This window comes from Anser cygnoides, chromosome 2, assembly GCF_040182565.1.
Source record: "Anser cygnoides isolate HZ-2024a breed goose chromosome 2, Taihu_goose_T2T_genome, whole genome shotgun sequence".
In the NCBI taxonomy this organism is placed as follows: Eukaryota; Metazoa; Chordata; class Aves; order Anseriformes; family Anatidae; genus Anser; species Anser cygnoides.
The window spans coordinates 97,649,681-97,660,697 of record NC_089874.1 but is presented as its reverse complement, the minus strand read 5'-3'; positions in this window follow the sequence as shown (position 1 = coordinate 97,660,697).

Here is an 11,017-nt window from a genome sequence, read left to right as displayed (position 1 = left end):
GAGTGACCCAGTGCATATACCTGCAAATGTCTTTGATATGTCATCCTTTAAAAACCTATATAAAAATATATTTAATATGCCTGTTCCTTAACATAGGTGCTGCTTCTTCCACTTTGCAGATTTATGCAAAAACATAAGCTGGCTTTCTTCCTTTCTGCATTTCTTTAAGCAGAAATTTATAAAACATACAATACTAAAGAATCTGCTATTTCATTGTTGCCTATAGATTCTGAAGAGATGGATTATTTTTCATTGCCATAATTTCATTAAAGATATTTTCATCCTCTTCTGCAGTATAGATCTATGGAACATAAAAACTGCTAATATGTGAGTCACAGTCTGATTTGTATAAATTAACCCTCGCATTACAGATTTAATCCTATGGTAATTTTAACTGTCTGTCCCAAGTATGTTGATAATTTGAAGCGGGATGCCCTGCAGAGTAACTCCAGCACATCTCCATGGAGTTCAGGGGAAAGCAGTTCAGACATGGTGATTTTATTTATTCCTAAAATCCAGACTATTATTAAACTTGATTAAAATTCAGCAGACTATTACTGCTGTTTAGTCCTACTGATTTCAGTGTTTGTGTAATGTTTTGTCCCCTTGGAGCTCCTCATCTGTTAACCTGGAAACCATGTTTACAGTTGTAATCCTTTGTGCTCTACAGGTCTGAGTAATCAGATTACAATACACTAACTTTGTGAGATCTACTGACTAAAACTGAACAAATTTGAGGCAAGAATTTGGGACCAAATTTTTTGTTAATATTTTTCCATTGACTGTGTTCAATGGTTATGAACAAGACGTAGCTATGGTGGTAATAAGGTGAATAGGCCTCAAGAGGAGTTGTGCAGCCTGAAGTGGTCGTTTGTTAAAACAGATATTTTTCCATTTGGTTCCTCTACATTCTGATGTAGAAGCGCTGTTTGGAGACATCTTTAATAGCTGTAGGATCATTGGATTGATAACTTGTGTTGGGCATATACACACAGGTTCCCAAAGAGTGTATCGCAGTGAGCATCCAACCCCCTGAATGTTTAGTGATGTCTCCTCAGTTCACAAAGTCAAATGTTAATATTGAGACAAAAGAGTCTTCTCTCCACTGCCCTTCCTTTTCCAAACAGTAGAAAGTTCAGAGTTTTTCAAATCTTGATGGAACTGGTGTGACACTCCAAATAAGACAATACTTATAAAATAGCGGGGCCAAGGTCCTCGTCCTTTAACCTGTATTCACTTTGTATTGCTATGAAACAACCCTGACCCCACACCCCCAGAAAATCCCACCCCCGAAGTTTCTCTTAATATTTGAGTAAATCGGTTGAAATCCTGTACATGCAAAATAAACAACAACAACAAAAATGAACACTGCCATGACCACCAAAAAAAAACAAACAACCTAATTAAACATTGATAATTTGAAAGCACAGTTTTTTATTAAGGGTCCATAGGCAACTATAAACTTGGGTACATGGTAAGAAGATTTTAATTGAGATTTTGAAAGCACATAAAGCACATTTTTGTGTTTTTTACTGTTGAAAACATAGTCCTTCAGGGCTGTGGCCTTGTACATGGCCCTTGCAGTTGCTTTCAGTGTGGATATAGAGGCAGAGAAATACTGGCTTCCCTTGCTAGAAGTCTGTTTTCCTCCTTAGAATGTGAGACTTTTTCAGGCCATTATGCTGAAGAAATTCAGGGACTTTTACCCATGAGTAACTTTAGAATGATGTCCAGTTTTTCAGAAATTAGTTTCTCATCAACTCTATTAATTATTAATTATTATATCTTACAGCAGCTGTATCCTTCCAAGTTAGCATTAAAATGATCCTTACATCGTCTTTGCACAGTTTTGTTCAGCTGATTAACTCTAACTGGTTTATCACTATGCCAGCCATTTAAATTAACAATCTGCTAAGAAAGCAGATAAAATGCTTCACATGTCCCATTACTGGAGTAGTAATAGTTACTTAATTAGGCACAACTATTTCAGTTTCCAATCTGTTCTTTAATGATCAACACGAGGCATTAATATAAAATGTTATTAACCAACAAATCTATTTAAAGAGATATTTTAACAGATAAAAACAATGCTAACGATGAGTAAAACATGCTGTTTTACTTAGTAAGCATTTGCACTACAATTGCTATCATATCTAAGCAGCAGTACAGTGCTCCAGCCCTTATAAGCATGACCTCTACTAGCAAGACTACGGCCTGATCTACTGTCCATTGACTTTCACAGGTGATGAACTAGGAACAGTTCTGAATACTTTTCCACATCATGTGGATTTGGTGGGGAGGAAAGAGGAAGGTGAGGGTGTGGAAGACAGCACAGTCCCTGTCTTGCCATAAAGTTTATCTACCATTTTATATGTGCTGGGAACTCCTGTGAAATAATGACAATAATTAATCTTCAACAGTTATTTAAGTGGCTGCTGCTCTAGCAGTCTGGTAGCAGAATTGGTCATAGGGAATACAGCTCAGAGCAGGGAGACATTAAAGACAGTTTGATGACATATGGAAAGTCCTGTTCGTAAGCATTAATATTTTTACACACTGGAGAACCATAAAATGGAACTTGCTGAAAAACTCTGGCAGTCCTTCTGTCTCAGGAGCACGGCATTTATACCTTAATACCCCTACAGTGTATTCTGGGGTGCATTAGCAAAATGGCAGCTCTAACTTGGAGAAATAATGGCACTTTCTGTCTCTAAAATGTGAAAATCATGACTCATTAATAGTTTTAACATTTAAAGTGGAATTAACCTGTTTTTACTACTCTGTTGAGGCTTCAAACTTAGGAAACTGAGTAAGTGTCGAGACTTCCTACATACATCCTGCTATCATTCTGAAGTTATGTGCTTCTATGAACATTGATTAATTGTACTAATTCTGCAGAATCAGCATTTTACACAGTTTTTGTAGGTGGCTAAGCCAAAGTGTGGAGAATCTGCTTTGCCTGAGATTACACAACTAAGTTGGTACCCTTGAAAACACCAGAAAAAGAGTAAAGTAAGGAAAAAGTATGTGGAAGCATGAAATTAAAAAAAAAAAAAAAGTCTCAGCAACTGATAACTGGAAACACATTTTGTGGTTTATTGAAACTAAAACATATAATGAAATTTTGTGATAAAATGAAAGAAAAAAAGTTAATACTCCTTTGAAAATATAGACATTGTTGGATCAAATTTGCTTTTCAACTGATCTCCCTTGCAAAGAGTTGTAACCTTGCAGGTGTATTTTCATAGTATGTCCTTTTTATCAAATATCCCATAATACTTTAACTAAAAGATGATTGGTAGCATTATTATTCACAATTAAAACAAAACCTTGCTTGTCAAAATAAATGAACAAAGTACACTGTGTGATTCAGTATCCTTGACTTTTTTAATCCTGTTTATTTATTTACACACTAATTGCAAAAATTGATAATCCATATGAGGTCACCTAGGTCCATGCAAATGAGTTTTTACTGTATGGTCTCAAACTGTAAATATTTATTTAGCTGTCCAAGTTATTGGAACTAATCACTGTAATTTTCCTGTAAAGGGCAGGTTTCTCTGTAAGAGCTTCCTGAAGGGGAGAAGATAGTCAGAGAAGAGCTATTTGTAATAGGGCTCTTCTTAATGTTTATATGCAGTTTTATGTATATTTTGTGTAGTTAGATAATTGTATAACAATGCAACTGCATACTATCATCCACATATATCATGATATATACATCATGACACAACCAAACATGTTTGCCATGTTCAGACAGTGGACTAACAACTCAGCAGTCTCCTTGAGGGTGTGTGTATGAAAACATATTTCAGCATATTTCTACACTTTCCACAGGCTTACATATTAGGTGCTAGACAACCATTTTCACCATGGACTGAGGTAGATAAAATCCCAAACACCGAGGGATGTTACCTTTTTTCACGAAGCTACATCAAGTACCATATATATTTGATGATCATACACTGATATTGTCTGATATTATTATTTTTAATAATAGATAATGACTTAGAAAAGTCATTAAATTTTTGTCATGCTTTTTTTGTCCATGTTTGTATCTTGGCAAGTTGGAGTCACATGGGGTTTTAGAAAGAGCAAAGCTTCTTTAATCCATCTGTTAATTATGCTTAACATTCGTGTTACAAACGTACAAGGTAAATTATACTACGCAGTTTATATTAAAAGCAGTCTGCAAATGTCAGATGCTTATTCTCTCTGAAATACTTCAGACTTCATTACGTGTAACAGCACAGAATTAAGTGTGCTTGGACTTATGTGTGTCTCTGTGTACAGTCATAAACGAATGGGTGAAGGAGCTACAGTTTTTCTGTTAAAAAGAAGCGCTTTATCCTCTTCCGTTCAGGAGAGGCTTTCAGCCAGTTTCAGTCTCTGTTTATTACATCTCAGGTGAAGCTGCATAAATGATTCATACAATAGAATTGTTCAGTAATTGTGCTGTTTTTTTTTTTAAAAAAAAAGGAGGGAACGTGACAATAGAAATGTAGTTGCTCTGTTGTTCTGAGAAAATTGAGGATCTACAACTTTGTGATAAAATGTAGACATTAACAATTATATGCTTCTGCAAAAGAGAACTGCAGATATTAAACAGGCTGAGAGTATAGTGCATAAGAGTTTACGTATACTGCCTCAAAATCAGTTCTACATGCAGATATTTTAAAGTATTTTTAAGATCAAGTACATTTTAAGTCAATTTTAAGTTTATAAAAAGCCCTTCACTGCATCTACATTGAAATATTACATCTGCATGTTCATACCAGGACTATCTGCATTCACACACACTGGTGTGCTTTCATTCTGTAAAGTAATGGCTGCAAATCTTTAAATGTTAAGTGCTAAAGAGACAAGGTGTGAGCTCAGATTTGCTCAGTGTTAGGCTCATAAACAATTAAGCAAACACTAACATTTGTGAATGTGATGTGTTCTTTAACCTCTAAATACTGCAGGGTTATTTATGGTTAGGTTTTGGTCTCAATGCTTTGCTGATAATAGCATTTCACTTGGCCACTAAAACATATTCTGAGGACCACACATGCAGCACATTTTCTGTTGTTACAACTTTAAAACGTCAGGTGTAATGTTCTTGACATTTTAAGTTCCATATGCAGTGAGTTTAATTTGTATTGCTGACACATGTTGGATTCGAGTGCCTGACTTTAAAAGTGTATTTTTTATAGTTTTTTTGTGGCTTTTGAACCACAAGCAGACAAGATCTCTCAATCATTCTCAGAGGTAATTGGCTATATATTTATTTGGTCCTGAAACGGCATGCAGTCAGTGCTACCAGAAGTGATGCCATGCTTCTTGATCCTGCAACATTATATAAAGCAATACAGTGTATCATATTTGCATCAGTATGAGTTTGACACATAAACAAAAAAGCCATTGCCTTCTTCCCATTTCTCCTCTGAGAGAGCCAAAGGGTTGGAGAGTACAACAGAGGGCAGCTTCCTGCTAAAATCTGCTACGGATTAGGGGAAATAAATGAATAAATAGGCATCAGTAACATGTTGAGACATTGTTCCTTTGCAGGAAGAGTGAAGTATTCAGCTTACAGGTGTTTTTTTTTTTTTTTCCTGCTCATTTTGTTGCCTTTCCTGGGAAATATTTATTTATTTTTTAACTAGATATACCATAGGATGGTACTTGTGGGTATGAGATAGTAGACATTTTTCTTGTCATCTCATTGTCCATAATATTGTGGATTTTTTGGCTTTGATTTATTCCTTGATGAAGGCACCTGTCAAGCCGGAGGTCTGACATTTGTGTTGATCTGACCCAGTGTTGATCTTGGAGTACTTCATGCCCTACCTGACCAGAGAGTTTGGCCCGGCTACCTTAACTGCCCATTGTTTCCCTTGCAGAGATAGCATGTTCCTCAAGAATGGTCTTTGGATCATATCTTGACCTTTTTCTCTCTCAAGTCCAGATCCACCAACCATGGCAGCCTTTCTGAAGCTTCTAAGTTAAATTCTTGGAAAGGGGTGGTGTGCATATGCCACAAATCCTCCTCTCCACTATTTCATTATTTAGCAGTGTCTTAGCTCTGACATAAAGACGTTTGTTTCTCAAGTATGAAGACCAGAGTCATTCAGACTAATTTCTAACATGTGATTCATTCCTTGAATTCTGTTTGCAAATTGTTGTGAGTGCAAGTTAATTGTTTACAGATGTGCTTTCTTAAACTGGCAATTTTATAAGAATAGTCTTTGTGAATGATTTGTTGAACTGTTTGCTTCAGCTGTTCACTCTGTGCTGTTCATTCTTCATGCTGAGTGAGTGACCACCTCGGCTGCCTAGGACTGAGTTTGCTTCCTGACTGAATGACTGAAACTTTCAAAATGGAATTGGAAATGAATAATATATGATAAATGCTCATGTTCACATATGGATAGCCTGGCTTGCATGCAAATATCGGGATTCAGGTTGTTCTCGGTGTTTTAGAATATCTCTAGGAATGGCCTGAGAACAGGAGCTCTCACAGTGCATTCTTTTAAGCATTCAAGCCACATCACTGTTAAGCATAAGTACACTCTCTCTCCACGAGACCTTTCATGGTGCTGAAGATTTTAATGGGCTCTTTTTTGTTGCCGTTGGGGATCCATATCCACCATCTCTCAACCCACTTAATAAAATCGCCTTCAGTTTTGTTTCATACTGGGAGATGGTAGTGTTGCTCCATCGCTACTTGAATATGCAGTGGTGATGGCAACACCAGAGATCAGGTGGCATCATGACCCTTCTGACTGGTGAGTTCAACGTGGTGTGTGGCTTTGTCTTCTAGCTAAGAGCTCTTTTGCATGGCCTCAAGGGAGAAATTTGTTTACCTATATGAGCTGATAAAATGCCAGTAATGAATTGAGTCTGCCTATACCTTAAAATATGTTTAGATAAACAAATATATATTCAGATATACACATTCATATAAAAACAGATACATATATACCTACATACATACATTTGTATGTATATATCTATATGGATGTATCACAGTTGAGAAAACTAAGCCGCAGCTATTGTCCAGCTTTAACAAATAATTTAGAATCCTTTACCCTCTGTGTAAACACCTAACTGCACTCTCATTAGTACAGTGTTTCTTCCCTGTATGTCCATCCCTGATGGTCGTCATAATGTGCTGCTGGGGTTATAGAGCTAAGCAAGGCATGTCAGGGAAGGTATATAAGGCCTTCCCCGAGGGTGCTGCTGTGTGAAGATTACAGGCTAGTAATTTAGAGGTCTGAGCTGACCTTCAAGATGCTGTGTCCTAGAAATGCTTCATCCACTGCAACTTTGCAATTGTCTTGTCTTGGAAGTAATTTTTCTGGCTCATCCCTAAGTCCTAAGTCTTCTGGGAAAGCTTGCAGAAGGTTAAAGAGTTTCTCTTCCACCTGTGTATGTGCTTGGGTTAGGCTAGAAATCCAGTCTGAGAAAATGAGAGAGAAATGCACGGTGAGAAGGCCATTCCCACTGCCTCTCAGAGAGGCAGCAACTGGTAAGTGACAGAGAGAAGAAAAGAGAACGGAAGGTTTCAAAATCCTGTCTCAATAGTGCAGTCTTAGCATTCAGAAGCTGGGTTTAATAATGCCTACAAAACCCACTTCATCTTTTATAAAGAAGACTTCACCCTCTCAGTTGAGTCCTGCATGTTCCACATTCTTTGACATCAAGATGTTTTAAGTTGAAAAAAGTAGCCGAGTCTTCCCAGGACATCTGCATGCCACATGGGAATCCTGTGGCCTTACCATCTCTCTTTACTGCAGAAATCTACATGATGGTTCATGCTATACATATTTGTGTAAGCATACTGCCAAATAATGCCTTTAATTATACCTGCATAAAGAGGGATACAACAGCTATGTAGCATCAAAAGTTTTTACCGTCGTGCATTCCTATCACAGCTATCTGTTGACTTCTTGGACTGTTTTTCTTTAGTACAATATATCTATATTCCATATGCAAATTTCACTGTGAGTGATTTGCCTGTTTTGTAAGCTAGACTGCACCTGTAACATGTGGGATTGAGTTAAAAATGACAAGCAGACAAGCACAAGGCACATTATCTTGACAAACTCAGCCTCCGAAAATTAGCCTGTGCCTGAATTATTAAAATAACAAGGAATATTTCACTCAGCTGTGGAGAAATGCTCCTAATTGTCCACTTTAGCCAACTTCTTTCAGACTTCACGATCGGTCAATTTACGGTAGCGGCTTGCAAATTCCTGAACTCCCATTAGAGAAAAGTGCAACAGCAGTCCAACACACCCTCATTTATTTTAATAACCTGCCAAGCAGACATGAAAATGTTAAAGTTGGAAGGCTATAACATGACAGGAACCTGACTTGTCACAGCCACATTATAATCTAGTTAAACTACTTTCTCTCTGCCTTTCATGTCTTTTCAGGTAAGTGGAAAACTAATTGTCAAATTACTAATTTTGTTGGCATTAATATCAATACTAAGGCAAGAGAAGCATGAACAGATAGGCCTGTGGTTTTCCTTTGTATTCTGCTTGCATGCTGGAAAGTGTTCTGAAAATATAGAAGGATAAATCAGAGCCCAGTCCTTCTATCAACACTGACCTATTTATTTTAAGAGGCATTGAAGCTCTATAAAAAGGCTAGTTAAAGTCTCTGGGTTCTTTTATTATTATTTAATGCCTGGAAATCTTGTTTACTTCAATCTTGTTTCCTTTGTGCATAATAGTGTACCTGACGTAACAGGGCCGGTATTCTCATCTAAAGTATTAATGGTGGAGTCTGATCTTGTAGGAGAATACAAGGAACTGCACTACTGAGAAAAAATCTTCAACAATGACAGGGTCACACTATCTTTCAAAATCGAGTGTAAGTAGGTCATGCTTCAGCTGCAGGCGAGGTCGAGAACGTTACTGCAGAAAGTGCTTGGGACGGTCGAGAAGCAAGTCGAGAGAGTTCAGGTGACTGGAAGAAGGACCTAATTGTGGTGACCATGGAGATATGAACCCAGCTACAGGCGTGCTGCTAGACACTTTATAAAGAAGGGACAACTAGCCCAATGTGACATGAAGGTTCCCAGGTGCTTTCTGAAGGCAGGACTGAATCTATTACTTATGTCTTCTGTGCATTTTTGTTGTTGTTTGTGTTAGGGTGTATGTGTGTGTTTTCTTTTTCTTGCCCGTTTGATCATAACATTTCTGGGACAAGGGGCTTGGCTTCATCTGTATTTGCACAGACTTCTACTTGCCAGCATGGCTAGCTTCTTATGAGTAATAAGCCTTCTGCAAAAAGGAGTGGAATACTTTATTAACAAAAGAAGCACGGCCTTTCCTAGCAGTACATGGAAGCTGTTCCTACCAAGCAGCAAGCTTTGCCTCTATTTCATCTGGAGTGGGCCTCTCATAATGTGTCTAGGGTACAGTGGCAAGTAATATTAGCTGTGGGTTTGTAGGGAGCTGAGTGTTCAGACTATAGAAGCATGTTACTATTTTTTGTACTATTTGGGACAGCAGTTATTTTCCATTTTCTTTTACCTGCTCCTTTTTTCTCTGCTGAGAGCAAAATCATGCAAAAGCCTATTCCCACAGCCTCTTACCACTTCAGTTCTGCCCCAGCTGAAACCAGAAAGTGGAGCATCAGAAGACAAAAGTCTCGATGTCGCTGACAGGATTAATAAGACTGGGACTGCATTCAAGTGATTCCTAATGACTTTGTAAATATATTCTTGCAGGGAGTACAAGCAGGCAAACCTGTAATAGCACTGAGCAGTGGTAGTTCTGTACGGGACTGAAAAATGAGACTCTGAAAGATTTTCTATGCCTTGGTCTTCATCCCCTTCTCTCTCTGCTCACCATTCTCACTGCACTTCATGCAAAATGTGTTGGTTAAGTTTGGGCTGTGACACAAACATTGCCTTCGCAATGGGATCTTACTGCAGTGAGCAGGAAGAGAAGGAGAGAGGAGAAGAAAAGCAGGTCTGTTGTAGTGCAGGACGGGAAGGGCCAGGTGAGTGGCACAGGTAGCTTTTCAGTTCCCAGAGGATAATAAGGAGGGGCTGGGACGGTTAGGAAGAAAAGGCACTTGGAAGGTTGGATGAAGGGAAATGGGAAGACTGGCTGTCAGAGGTCGTGTGCAAGCTTAGGATGGTAAATGAGGCGGGTAAAGGGTATAAGAGTAATCAAGCAGCACCGGGCCTTGCAAATAACTGATTTTGTGGTGTTGCTGGCAGAGGGGGAAAAGTTTCTGTTGTCCCTTGAGGTCACTTGGGAGCAGGTGTTACAGAGCTCCAGCCAGAGCAAAAAGGGAGCTCCTTTATGAAACATCAAGCTGCCTTTTGAGAAATCTTATTAATCGCCATAAAGACTGGTCATTTGGGTTGGCTGGAATTTTTGCTAAATTATTTCCCTGCCTTATGAAAGCTTTCCAAATAACTAGAAATGAATAGAAATGCAATGACTCTGTTAGTGACACTGCCTTTGTGTTCACACGTGTGTGTGACACATGCTGTCCTGTACTTGGTTCTTCCTGTCAGCAATCTACAAAGTACTTATGAATGTGCTTTTTAATTTTCCCATTGTCTGTTTTAAAAATGTCTCTATTTTGGGAGACAAGCAGACAGCCGTGCATGTTTAACTTGCCATTAGCATCTATATTTTATGTCTGAAACATTTAAAAGCTTCTGTTTTAAATGAAGATAAACACATCCCCAAACAGCTGTGCAATGCGTGACACAGAATGATTGAGTAAGCATCAAAGTGCTTAATAGATAAAACAGTGCTGGATGTGGTAAAATAAACAGGACTTAATCCCTTTATAACTTCAGTAAATAAATACAGCTTTAATTCAGATACAGTTTTGCCTTTAGGTTGCTCTGTTCTGTTAACACCTATCTGTCAGCGGTAATACCATGTAAATGAGCCACTCTGAGCCTTTTCCCTTGCATCTTGTTTAATCCTCTTCCATTCTTCTAATCATCCTACACACAGAGGCCAATATCTATTTTCATCTGGCAAGATAGGATCTC